Source organism: Pinus tabuliformis, chromosome 3_1, assembly GCF_031772625.1.
Source record: "Pinus tabuliformis cultivar Carrire ecotype Pingquan chromosome 3_1, CPIR1, whole genome shotgun sequence".
NCBI lineage: Eukaryota > Viridiplantae > Streptophyta > Pinopsida > Pinales > Pinaceae > Pinus > Pinus tabuliformis.
This window is the reverse complement of record NC_142301.1, coordinates 224,154,104-224,166,840: the sequence shown is the minus strand read 5'-3', so window position 1 is coordinate 224,166,840 and position 12,737 is coordinate 224,154,104. Positions and strand designations below refer to the sequence as shown.

The 12,737-nt window shown below is 41.7% G+C and overlaps 1 protein-coding gene across 1 annotated transcript in view; it reads right to left on the bottom strand.

Annotated features, from left to right (window-relative positions):
- Nucleotides 1-12,737, bottom strand: part of LOC149186606 (RPA-interacting protein A) — a 328,511-nt gene that overhangs the window by 269,541 nt on the left and 46,233 nt on the right. The gene's annotated exons all lie outside the window — the stretch shown is intronic.

The following is a 12,737-nucleotide window of genomic DNA, read 5'->3' as shown; positions in this document are numbered from 1 at the left end:
AAAAACAACAGAACCGATTGTGGGGCATCTCTAGCACGAGAGAGCTCCCAGACAACGCATCAAACTACCTAGGTGTGGTTACTCTTCTGTCAGAAGAAGGAACCTTCGAGCCATGCTTGCCTAGTCAAGGCATCAAAGTTGTTGAAGAGACACAGGGATAAATTAAGACCTCTCAAGCTTCAAAAGGATCGAGAGCATTATAAAGAGCTATAAATATCTGAAAGCAAAATGTAATAAGGGTTCAACTTCTGGAGACTAATGAGACTTTGCTACCCAAGCTTCTCATCTTCATTCATTAGCAATACAAGCTTATTTTGTTGTTATATGTTCAATGTCCATTTTCTCTTTTGTTCTCAGCTTGCACTTGAACAGGTTGTTCATGTTTCTTTTGTATCTAATGCCAGATAACTGTCATCTTATCTCTGCGTTGATAAATTAGATATGCAAGCTTCTTTTACTGCCTGTAGCTAGCCATTCATATGTGTTTATATATATGCATCTGCCGGTATAGTCAGTATTCTCCATTTATTCATTGATATTGAGCATTAGTGGTCTAAAGCCTTGTAAGTTGGGGGTGTTCATGCATGTCTTGAGTAAAAAACAGAGTTGAAATGGTTATCTGGCTTGATCCAAACCATCATCCATTCCAGTAGTTCAGAGAACAATATTGAAGATTATATGTTACCAAGCATCTCCGAGTTGCAACCTAGGAGAGTTTCCTGGAGTGATAACAGTACTATTTCTCTCTGCTGAACTATTGAAGATAAAAGAAGATTTGATCAAAGGGTTTCCCCGCATTGGGGTTTGTGCCTGGCTAGCCGCCACATCTTGTGTCCCTTGTCCTGGCTTGTTTTCTGTTGATCATTTAATGTTCTATCTACACTTCACTTAATGTATATGTGATTGCTAATCTGTGGCTAATAAGAAGAAAAATAAGTAAACTGCTCTAAGCATAGAACATACCATAATTTAACATGGTATCAGAGCTGAGGTGACGACAAAGCCCAAGCAAGAGTAAGAGCAAGAGCAATCACCAAAGAAAAGGTTGGCAAGGCTATCTTAAAAAGAAATCATGGGGTCCTCAACACACTTCCCTGCTGAAGACAAACTCCGTGAAAAGTCTAATTATCACATATGGAAGATGTCTCTCGATCTAACATTAGAAGAGCAAGAAGTGTTGGACCATGTGAGAGGCAGGATTGTTGAGCCTCCATCAAATGCATCCGCTGCTGCTAAGAACAAATGGACCAAGGGATAAGTCAAAGCAAAGAAGATCATCCGGGACTCTATCGACAAATGCTTGGTGGCCTATGTTTCCAAGTTGAACACCTCCAAGGAAATCTACGATAGACTAGTGAGTTTATTTAAAGTTAATGATGCAAATCAAGTCTTGTTTCTTAGAAATAAGCTGAAGGAAATTAAGAAGGGCAAAGATGAGAGTATGCAAGCATATTTCTTAAGGATCACTGAAATCAAGAACGATCTCCTATCTATTGGGGAAGTAATTCCTGATAGGGAAATGACACTCACAACTCTTGGAGGACTGCCATCTGAATGGTATATATTCAGGACTACCCTTCTCAACAATAACGTAATTCCTTGATTTGAGGAATTAATGGCCAGATGCATTCAAGAAGAAACGAGGATGGAAGAGCAAGAAATGCCCATACTTAAAGGTCATCCCTCTGCCTTTTCTTCTCATACTAAAAGAAGAAACAATTTGTAGGAATTTACAGGGTAAGTTCCTCAGACAGAACACCAAAAGGACACCGCTCACAACCAGATCGCAGATCAATACACCAGTATTTTGACGTGGTTAAAACCCTCAAAGAGGGAAACAGTCCACGGCCTGAGCCAACGCGGCCACTTTAGGCAATTTATTAATAAAAGAATGAAAATTTACATATGTTTCTCTCATGCACGGATTACCCTACAAATGGCCCTCCATGCACTTTAAATAGAACTCATGGACCAATCGGGTGTCCAGCCACGGATCAAGTGTCGGTAATACCGAGGAGAGAATGAACCGTCGGATCACTACATATCGTGACCGTCGGATTGTAGGTTACAAAATGTACAACGGTAAAGAAACACACTTTACCTAACTCTATACTAGACCAAGTTGTACTTAACTATTTCCTATGTGTCGAAATATCCTAACATCCCCCCTTAAGAACAACTTGGGATAGGATTGAAGGATTTACAAATATGACACAATAGGAGAAGGAAGGAGGCACTAGAGCCTATCCCCCCTTAGTGACAACTTCCTGAACTCCAACCATAAATCGAAGTTTAGTGAACTTCGCCTCTGTGAGAGCCTTTGTGAAGATGTCTGCAACTTGATCATCTGTTGAACAATATTGCACTTCAAGAACATGGTCGTGAATGAGCTTTCTGATGAAGTGCATGTGCAGTTCAATGTGTTTGTTGCGCTGATGTTGGACTGGATCTTTGCATAGCTGAATGGCACTTTGATTATCACACCAAAGTGTAGTCGGATGCTGCTGCTGAAAGCCAAACTCTGACAGGATCTGACGAAGCCACAAGGCTTCCTTACTAGCTTCTACGGCACCACGATACTCTGCTTCTGCTGATGAAAGAGAAATGGCAGCTTGTTTCTTACAAGCCCATGTAATAGGTCCTGAACCAAGAGTGAACACATAACCGGCAGTAGACTTCCGATCATCAGGGTCACCAGCCCAATCGGAATCAGTGAAACCAACCAATAGAGGAGCTGCTTCGGCATTGTAATGAATCCCAAACTGAACTGTACCTCGAACATAACGAAGTATTCTTTTTGCTGCTTTCCAATGACTTTCACGGGGTTTTTGCATGAACCGAGCAACAAGGCCAACAGCAAAGGAAAGGTCAGGACGAGTATGGGTTAGATACAAAAGTTTTCCTACAAGTTGACGGTATAAGGTAGCATCAACTTCAGAAGAATTACAAGTGACTGAAAGTTTGACTCCAGACTGAAAGGGAGAAGGGGCTGGCTTACAGTCTTCCATGTGAAAATGACGTAGAATATCACAAGCATACTTGGACTGGGAAAGGGAAATACCCTCCTTGGATTGCAAGACTTGAAGACCGAGAAAATAGTTTAAGTGTCCTAAGTCTGTCATTTCAAATTTCCTTTTAAGGCTAGACTTCACATGGTTTATAAGGTTGGGATCACTACCAGTAAGGATAAGATCATCAACATAAAGAACAAGGATGATAAGAGAGTTGCCCACTTTCTTGGTGTAGACAGTATTGTCAGAATGACACCTAGAAAAGCCAGATTCTAAAAGAAAGCTATCCATTTTGGCATACCAAGCCCGAGGAGCTTGCTTGAGACCATAAAGGGATTTCTTAAGTCGACATACAAGGCTGGAGTCTGTTTGTATGAAGCCAATGGGTTGTTCCATATAGATTTCTTCATGCAAATCTCCATGCAAGAAGGCAGATTTAACATCCATCTGATGGACTTCCCATTTGAAAGAGGCAGCAAGGGAAAGAACAAGGCGGATAGAGTTCATTTTGGCAACAGGGGAGAAGGTTTCAGTGTAGTCAATGCCTTCAACCTGTGAAAAACCCTTAGCAACAAGACGAGCTTTATGTTTATCAACTTTCCCATCTAGTCCATACTTGGTTCTGTAAACCCATTTGCATCTAACAAGTTTTCGTCCCTTAGGTAGAGGAACAAGATCCCATGTATCATTTGCCAACAATGAATGATATTCTTCATTCATAGCTGCTTCCCAATCTGGATGGCCTGAAGCTTCTGCAAAGGTGTCAGGATCATAATTTACTGGAGCTTGAGCCAGTAAAGAAGAGGCTCTCTCGAACTGAGAACGTGTGCGTCGCTGATCTGTAGGATCACCGGCAAGATCACCTGCTGCATCTCGAGTAGCACGAACCAATTTTGGAAGCTCAGGAGCTGAAGGAGGATCCTGAGATGGTGGGGGAGGATTGTCATCCTCACTTTCATCATCTGAAGAAGAAATGTTTTCAAAAGTAGAAGAGATAGGGAGAGGTGGCACAACCGCCAGACTAGGCTCGCAGGCCGATATATTTTCATCAAATTTTACATCTCTTCTAATGATAACATTTTTGGACTTAAATGGAATAAGTCTATAGCCTTTGACATCTTCAGAATATCCAACAAAAGTACATTTTTCACTCTTAGGTTCTAAAGCTTTATGATTTTCATCTGGAATATGGGCCCACGCTTCACTTCCAAAAACACGAAAGTGACTTACATCTGGTTTGATTGAGCTCCATGCTTCTTCTGGAGTGATATTCTTTAAAGCCTTCCTAGGAGTGCGATTTATTATGTAATTTGCACAGTTAATTGCTTCTGCCCAAAAACTAAGACCAAGTCCTTTAAATTGTAGCATACAATTAGCCATTTCCTTTAAGGTGCGATTCTTCCTTTCAGCTACACCATTTTGTTGTGGAGTATATGGAACAGTATGTTGCATTTGAATTCCATTCTCAGTGCAATAGTTGATGAATGTGTTTTTAACATATTCTCCGCCATTATCAGATCTTAACTTAAGAATTTGATGTCCAGATTGTTTTTCAACAAAGGCCTTGAAGGCCAAAAAAGTGTTAAATACTTCACTCTTGAGTTTTAAGAAGTATACCCAAGTGCGTCTGGAGAAATCATCAATGAAAGTTAAGAAATACTTGCAGCCAGAGAATGACACAACTGGAAGTGGACCACATAAATCACTATGCACAAGCTGTAAAGGGGCTGAGGCGTGCCAAGAGGCACGTTTTTCAAAACTGTCCCGATGATGTTTTCCGAGTACACATCCGGAACAAACACCATCTTTGCAAGATACCATAGGAAGACCTGTGACCATATTTTCTTTACATAGATGCTGAAGGGAGCGATAGTTTAAGTGACCAAATCGCTCATGCCAAAGTTTGCTCACTTCATCGTTATAAGCAACAAATACTGAGGGAAGATTTGATGACCCAAAGTTGTGAAACTTATACAACCTTGTAGAATCATCAGCAATGCCAGTAGCCAAAATCTGTTTAGGATCTCTTAAGTCCTTGATTACAACATCATGAGGTGAAAATTCAACTATTTTACCTTCACCTGAATGAGTTATCTGATATACAGATAGAAGGTTGCAGGATAAGGTTGGAACACATAATACATCATTAAACTGACCATTGTCTAGATGAACAGTTCCAGTCCCTACAACATTAAGAGATCTATCATCACCAACATATATATTTTTGGTGTTACAATCATTTAAAGAAGAAAACATGGCTTTGTTTTTGGTCGTGTGATAAGAAGCTCCAGAATCAATGAGCCACTCATGAGAATGAGAAGAAGAAGATACATTTAATGCATAGCCAGACCGAGATGCTTGACAACCACATGCAGAAAGTGCCATTCCTGAAGATGAAGTTGAAGTTGAAGATTGCCCCAAATGGATGTTATGCTTCTTCATTGCTGCTTCCAAGGCTTCCATCTTCTTAAAGCATTTTGATTCTAAGTGGCCATCTCGATTACAAAAATTGCAATGTCTATCAGTCTTCTTCCCTTTGTTTTTATTTGTCTTATCATTTTGTTGAAATGATTTTTCATTTTGCGGCTGAAATTGCTTAGGACCCTTGTTTGGTTTAGGACCATTCTTTTATGACTTCTTAGGATTCTTTGAATTTGGTTGCTGCTGGGCGGCTAACGCTTTCTTGGAAGAGTTTCCAAGATTAAGAAGACCAAGGTGTAAGAGTTTTTCTTGTTCTCTTATTAAATAATCACAAAAAGAGTCAAAGGAAGGGGGCTTGTAGTCTGTTCCTTGAGAAATGAAGGCTTCTCTTGTAGAATGGAAGGTGGAAACAAACACAGAGTAGGCTGGTCCCAACTTTGTAAGAATGGAATAGATAAGGTTACTATCTTCTTTCTTAACTTTAACACCTTCCAAAAGATATCTAAGGGTCTTGAACTTGGACAAGAAATCTTCAATGCAAGAAAAATTATTAGGGTCCAATGTAAGCAACTCTTTTTCAAGTTGATGGGCTCTAATTTCATTTTTAATCCCAAAAACTTTATTGATTTGTTTCATTGCTTCATCAGGAGTATCAATTTCAGCAATATGAAATCTAAGATCTGGACAAATAGACATCCCTATCAATCCACGTGCTTGATCTTGCCTATTTTCCCATTTAGCAGCCTTATCTTCATCCTTCAGTTTCTTTTCTTGGCCTGAGGCTATTCTGTAGAGACCTTTACTTCTAAGTAAATCCTCAATGTAAGCCAACCATTGGAAGTAGTTGGTGCTGTCAAGGGTAACTTGGTATTGACTTTCCATTTCAATGGAAACTGAAGCTAAAGATGCTGAAAATAAGTGTTCCAATGGATAGATCTCGAAAAATTAGGCTGGTTTAAAAAAAACGGCTTCCGGATGAAGAAGTTATGGCTTTTTGAAAAAAAATTGTTGAAGTTGCCGACGAGGTGCGAGGATGTGCGGAAATGAAAAAGTCCGCCCCCACAAAATGGAGACTTGAACCCAAGACCTCTACTCTCTTAAAATAGCTTTGAACCAATTGAACTATACAAAAAATTTGAGAGAGAGAGAGAGGGGGGGGTGCTTTGGGTTGCGTGCTTGCCTTGAGAAAGCTCTTTTTCCCTACAAAACAAAAAAACACAAAACCCAACACGGACATGCAAAGAAAACGAACCTTATGGCTCGAGGTTAGCTTTAGCCGAAAAACTAAATATTTTCAAAAATCAACCTTGCGGCTCAAAGTTAGCTTTGGCCGGAAATTAAATATTTTCCTCAATGTTTCTGATTTTCCGAGATCACCCTAAGGCGCAGGGAAAAGAGCATACGCATGAGAAAATTCCTTCCTTTCTGTTTCTGATTTGCCCAGATCGCATAGAGTCGCAGGGCAAAGAGCATACGCAGAAATGAAAGGTATAGATCCGGTAATAAAAAAGCTAAATAAACCGAAACCGAAATAAACAGAGAGAAAATAACAGTAAACTGCAAATAAACACTGTACACCTCCAAATCTTAAAAATGACGCAGCTAGGGCTACCGAAAACCTTTTCGCGTGAAACGAAAGGGGTTCCTCACTAGAACAGATGCTCCCAACACAACAAAGCAGTCCTCTCGGCCCGAAAGCAGTCAAAAACAGCAGATCTAGGAAACAGCAGTCGGATGCAGTTCTACCGGCTTCAGATTTGGATCACCAACGGACGCGGCCCTCAAATAGCTCTGATACCATGTAGGAATTTACAGGGTAAGTTCCTCAGACAGAACACCAAAAGGACACCGCTCACAACCAGATCGCAGATCAATACACCAGTATTTTGACGTGGTTAAAAGTTAAAACCCTCAAAGAGGGAAACAGTCCACGGCCTGAGCCAACGCGGCCACTTCAGGCAATTTATTAATAAAAGAATGAAAATTTACATATGTTTCTCTCATGCACGGATTACCCTACAAATGGCCCTCCATGCGCTTTAAATAGAACTCATGGACCAATCGGGTGTCAAGCCACGGATCAAGTGTCGGTAATACCGAGGAGAGAATGAACCGTCGGATCACCACATATCGTGACCGTCGGATTGTAGGTTACAAAATGTACAACGGTAAAGAAACACACTTTACCTAACTCTATACCTAACTCTATACTAGACCAAGTTGTACTTAACTATTTCCTATGTGTCGGAATATCCTAACACAATTCCGGGGCTAAATTCAAAGGAAAGGCTGGACCAAAGGGTGGAAGAAAAGGACGATGTTACAATTGCAATAAAACGGGCCACTATGCAAGGGAGTGCCCTGATAAAAGGGACTAACACCAGGACAATGATCAAAATCCCTCTCAAGGCAATCAAAGGAATGGCAGGTCAAAAGGCAGAGGTAAAAGAAGTGCCGAAAATCAAGGAAGAGGACAACCATTCAAGAAGACAAGAAATTCCAAGTATGAATCTAACACTGTTAACAATAAAAGCAAGATGAATATTATCTACCAGCAACTCTATCTACTACTGCTCCCCAGGACTCGCTGGGAAATTGGCTTATTGATAGTGGTGCCTCAAGACACTTCACTGGTTACAAAGAAGCGCTCTATAATCTGATAGAGAAGGAAACCAACCTGAAAATTGTTCTTGGAGATAATTCAAAATATCCCGTGAAAAGCATAGGAAATATCACTCTTCAATTGAATCAGGGTAATACCATCCACTTACAAGATGTATTATATGTACTTGATCTCAAAAAAAACCTGGTGTCCATTTCGGCAATGGAAGACAAAGGCTACAAGGTGGCCTTCAGCGATGGCAAGGTACGTGTATGGAAAAAGAACTTTAAAGATGCTTTTACTCTTGGGTTTCGAGTTGATTCATTATATCAGGTCGGTGGAAGTCCATTGGGTGTCATGTCTTGTGACACATCTCTTCAGTCCGAACTATGGCATCAGAGGTTTGCTCACCTTCATTATAAAGCTCTACCTGATGTAAGAAAAATGGTGACCGGGATGCCCGAGTTCAGATTAGAGCAAGAAGGTGTATGTCTAGGATGTGCCGAAGGGAAGCTCAAAAGGGGACCATTCCCCTCAAGCCAAAGCAAGACCTCCAATATATTGTAGTTGGTTCACTCAGACATATCCGGTATGATGCCTGTGAACTCCTTGGGAGGATATTTATATTACCTCACTTTTACAGATGATTATTCTCGCAAGACTTGGATATACTTCTTGAAAAAGAAGGATGAAGTGTTCTCTTGGTTTCGGCACTTCAAAGCCTTGATCAAGAATCAAACCAAAAAGAAGATCAAGATCTTAAGGACTAATAATGGCATTGAATATGAATCCAATGAGTTTCATGACTTTTGCAAAGAGGCTGGCATTAAGAGGGAGACTACTACACCATACACTCCTGAACAGAATGGTGTGGCAAAAAGGAAGAATCGTACAATTGTGGAAGTTGTCCGTGCTATGCTCCATGACCAAAGACTTCCGAAGTTTCTATGGGCCGAAGCTGCAAATACCACCGTATATGTAAAAAACGGATGCCCTCATCAAGCATTAGGTTCCAAGACTCCCGAAGAAACGTTCACCAGCAAGAAACCTGACATATCTCATTTTAGAATTTTTGGAAGCCCTATATATTTTCATGTGCCTAAAGAAAAAAGGAATAAATTGGGTGCATCCAGAAAGAAAGGAATCTTCGTGGGCTATAGCAAAAATACTAAGGGCTATAAAATCTATGTAGTTGGTCAAAGGGAAGTCGAGATTAGTCATGATGTCACCTTTGATGAAGATGTGGCTCTTAGCAAGGTAGACAATCTTCCTACTTAATGGGATTTAAAGAAGCTGACACCAGGGAACCGAAGGAAAAAGAAGATGAGACGATGCCCAATGTGGAAGAACCTATGGATCCTATTGATCCTCCTCCGCAAGAGCCTTCCTCTTCTAGGAAGAGGCCTTCATCGCTTAGGGGGACACTTGATGATGTTGAAGGACACATTGCACCCCGAGGAACCTTCCGTGAAAGTAAGAAACCTAACAGGTATCAGGGATACCTGACGATCATGAGCATGATCATCCAAAATGAGCCTTCGTCATTCACAGATGCCGTCAAGCATCAAGTATGGAAAGATGCTATGACCGAGGAATATGAGATTATGAAAAATGATGTTTGGGATGTGGTCCCCAGACCCCAGGACAAAGCAGTTGTCACTTCAAAATGGATTTACAAGATAAAGCATGTAATTGATGGAAGTGCGAAAAAGTATAACGCTCGTTTTGTCGCTCGTGGCTTCTCCCAGAAGGAAGGTATAGACTATGACGAGATATTTGCACCTGTTGCCCGATATACCACCATCCGCTCGATCATAGCCCTTGCTGCTTCGCAAAGATGGAACCTACATCAGATGGATGTCAAGGCTGCATTCTTACATGGTTTGATCAAAGAGGAGGTCTATGTGGAGCAACCCGAAGGATTTGAGATTTATGATCGAGAATCTCATGTGTGCAAGTTGAAAAAGGCCCTTTATGGGCTAAAGCAAGCACCCTGAGCATGGTATGAGAGGATCGATAGCTACTTGAAGAAGCTGGGATTCACTAGGAGTGAAGTCGACCCTAACCTTTACTTTAAGGTTATAGATGACAAGCCTCTCATACTGGTGCTATATGTTGACGACCTCTTTCTAACAGGTGCAGACCCTCTCATTCACGAATGTAAGAGGAAGCAGGTTTTTGAGTTCGAGATGAAAGACCTAGGACTTATGCACTATTTCCTAGGACTAGAAGTCTGGCAGAAACCAGGGGATATTTTCCTATCTCAAGGAAAATATGTGGTGAAGATATTGGAGAGATTCGACATGGTGGACTGCAAGCCCGTAACTACCCCGATGGAGCTTGACTTCAAGAAGTTAAGCGGTAGTGCTGCCGGACCTGTTTTATGAAATACTACCGAATATTGTCAACTCGTCGAAGCATTAATGTTCTTGGTGAACTCCCATCCATATATATGTTTTGCAGTCAACACATTGAGTCAACATATGGTTGAGCCTCACCACTCACATTGGATTGGTGCCAAGAATCTGTTGAGATATCTTCGTGGCACAATCACTCATGGGTTGAGATACACTGTCGGAGATGTGAGACTACTTGGGTATACTGATGCTAACTGGGCAGGGAGTGTGGTGGACCGAAAGAGCACTTCCGGGTGTTGTTTCTCTTTGGGATCTGCCTCGATATCCTGGATGAGCAGGAAGCAGAAGTCGGTGGCTTTGAGCACCATCGAGGCAGAGTACATTGCTGCTAGCATGGCCTCCTGTGAGGCAATCTGGTTGTGAAAGCTCTTTAGTGAGCTGTTTGGATTTACATTGGATACCACCGTGATTCTGTGTGACAACCAGAGCGGGATCCGTTTATCAGAGAATCCCGTATTTCATGATCACTCCAAGCATATCGATATCAGGTACCACTATATTCGAGATATGGTGCAGCGAGGAGCAATAAGGCTCCAACATATTGGTACAGATGAACAAGTCGCTGACATTTTGACAAAGCCCCTAGGAAAGGTCAAATTCCTGACTTTTCGAAAATGACTTGGTGTCATTCAGAGACCCTCTTATGAGGGTCGAGTATGATATATTGAGCTCTGGGAGCTCCAGGGAGTGCGGGGTACTTCTTGGAGCGACATGTGACCGCAGGGCGACTCACCATCCCCTGGTGGTGCACTATGTACAGGGTAAGGTTCAACCTTCCCCTGTGACACCCCATGGCGACTGTGGAACAAGATGATTAGTTCTCCTGTGAGCCAGGATGATTCGTTCTCCGTGGCGACTGTGGAGCAGGATGATTAGTCCTCCTATAGGCCAGGATGATTAATTCTCCGTGGCATCCACTAGACAGGATGATTCGTTCTCCTCTGGACAAGATGATTAGTTCTCATGTCGAGGCATCCTACCCATGCAGTCCGGGACTCATGGGAAGTCCCTCTAATCTGATCAATGAGCAAGGAAATGAGGATAGGGACCATAGTAGTACTATCGATGGACGCATCACTGTATCTACCGTACTCCCTATGCTAGGATGACCTCCATTGATCTAGGATCAGTGATAGTGATTCACACTTTGAGACTGACTTCGGGTCAGTGGAGGATAGTATGATACATCCTCGACCATTTCTTCTTCTTCATAGTTCGAGCAGAGCAGAGCAGAGTGGGGTCAAGTTGTACAGGACAGTGCATTTGATGGATGGATAGCAGTGACGGTCTGGCAGATTGTAGATGAAGTTCTCCCTAGTTGAGCGGGAGTGTTAAAATTGGAAACTAGGGCCAAACTCCATGTGGATCACCTTATTTATGGCTTCTGATATTTTTCCTAGATTCCTCTCATCGAGAGGTGTAGGATTGATCTAAAGATCATCCAATTGCAATAAGTATTTATGGAGATATGAATTTATTTTGATTATGGACAAATTGTCAAGGTCGACCAGCAAACTTACGTAGGCTCAAAAGCCCAACAATCATGTCTATTCAACCTCAACGTTTGCATATAAATACAAGGAGCATTCTCCTCATTTGGATAATTCAATTCACTCATCTTCTCTCTCTCCCCTATGCATAAAAAGAGCCTCTCTCTCTCACACGTGTGGCTGAAAGGAAGACATTCTAGGGCAAGTAAGACGCAGAAAGAAGGATGCTAGGGCAGCAGGTCATCTCTTTGACCAGCGTTGACCAAGCGTTGACCTTCCAGAAGTGCAGATTGGGTGTGGTTGCCTCTCCTAGGCAGGCCGCAATTTTTGGCACGAAAATCGAGGTGATGTGACCTCTGGTTTGACCGGTGTTGACTGCCCTAGTTTAGCGCTGCAAGTTGACTTCAGAAATCTGCAAATTGACTGAACTTTTGGGGCTGCTCAAGGGTTATTTCTTCAAGTTGTTCGATCACAGGTTGACCGGAAATTGACCAAGTATTTTAGAGGTCAATTTCAGCTAGTTTGACCAAGTTTGACTTTGCTGATCTAGGGTTTGCTGCTGCTGATATAAAATTACAGAATTCAGATTTTGTACTATTTCTCTCTGCGGAACTATTGAAGATAAAAGAAGATTTGGTCAAAGCATTTCCCTGCATTGGGGTTTGTCCCTGGCTAGCCGCCACATCTTGTGTCTGTTGTCTTGGCTTGTTTTCTGTTGATCATTTAATGTTCTCTCTGCACTTTACTTAATGTATATGTGATTGTTAATCTGTAGCTAATAAGAAGAAAAATAAGT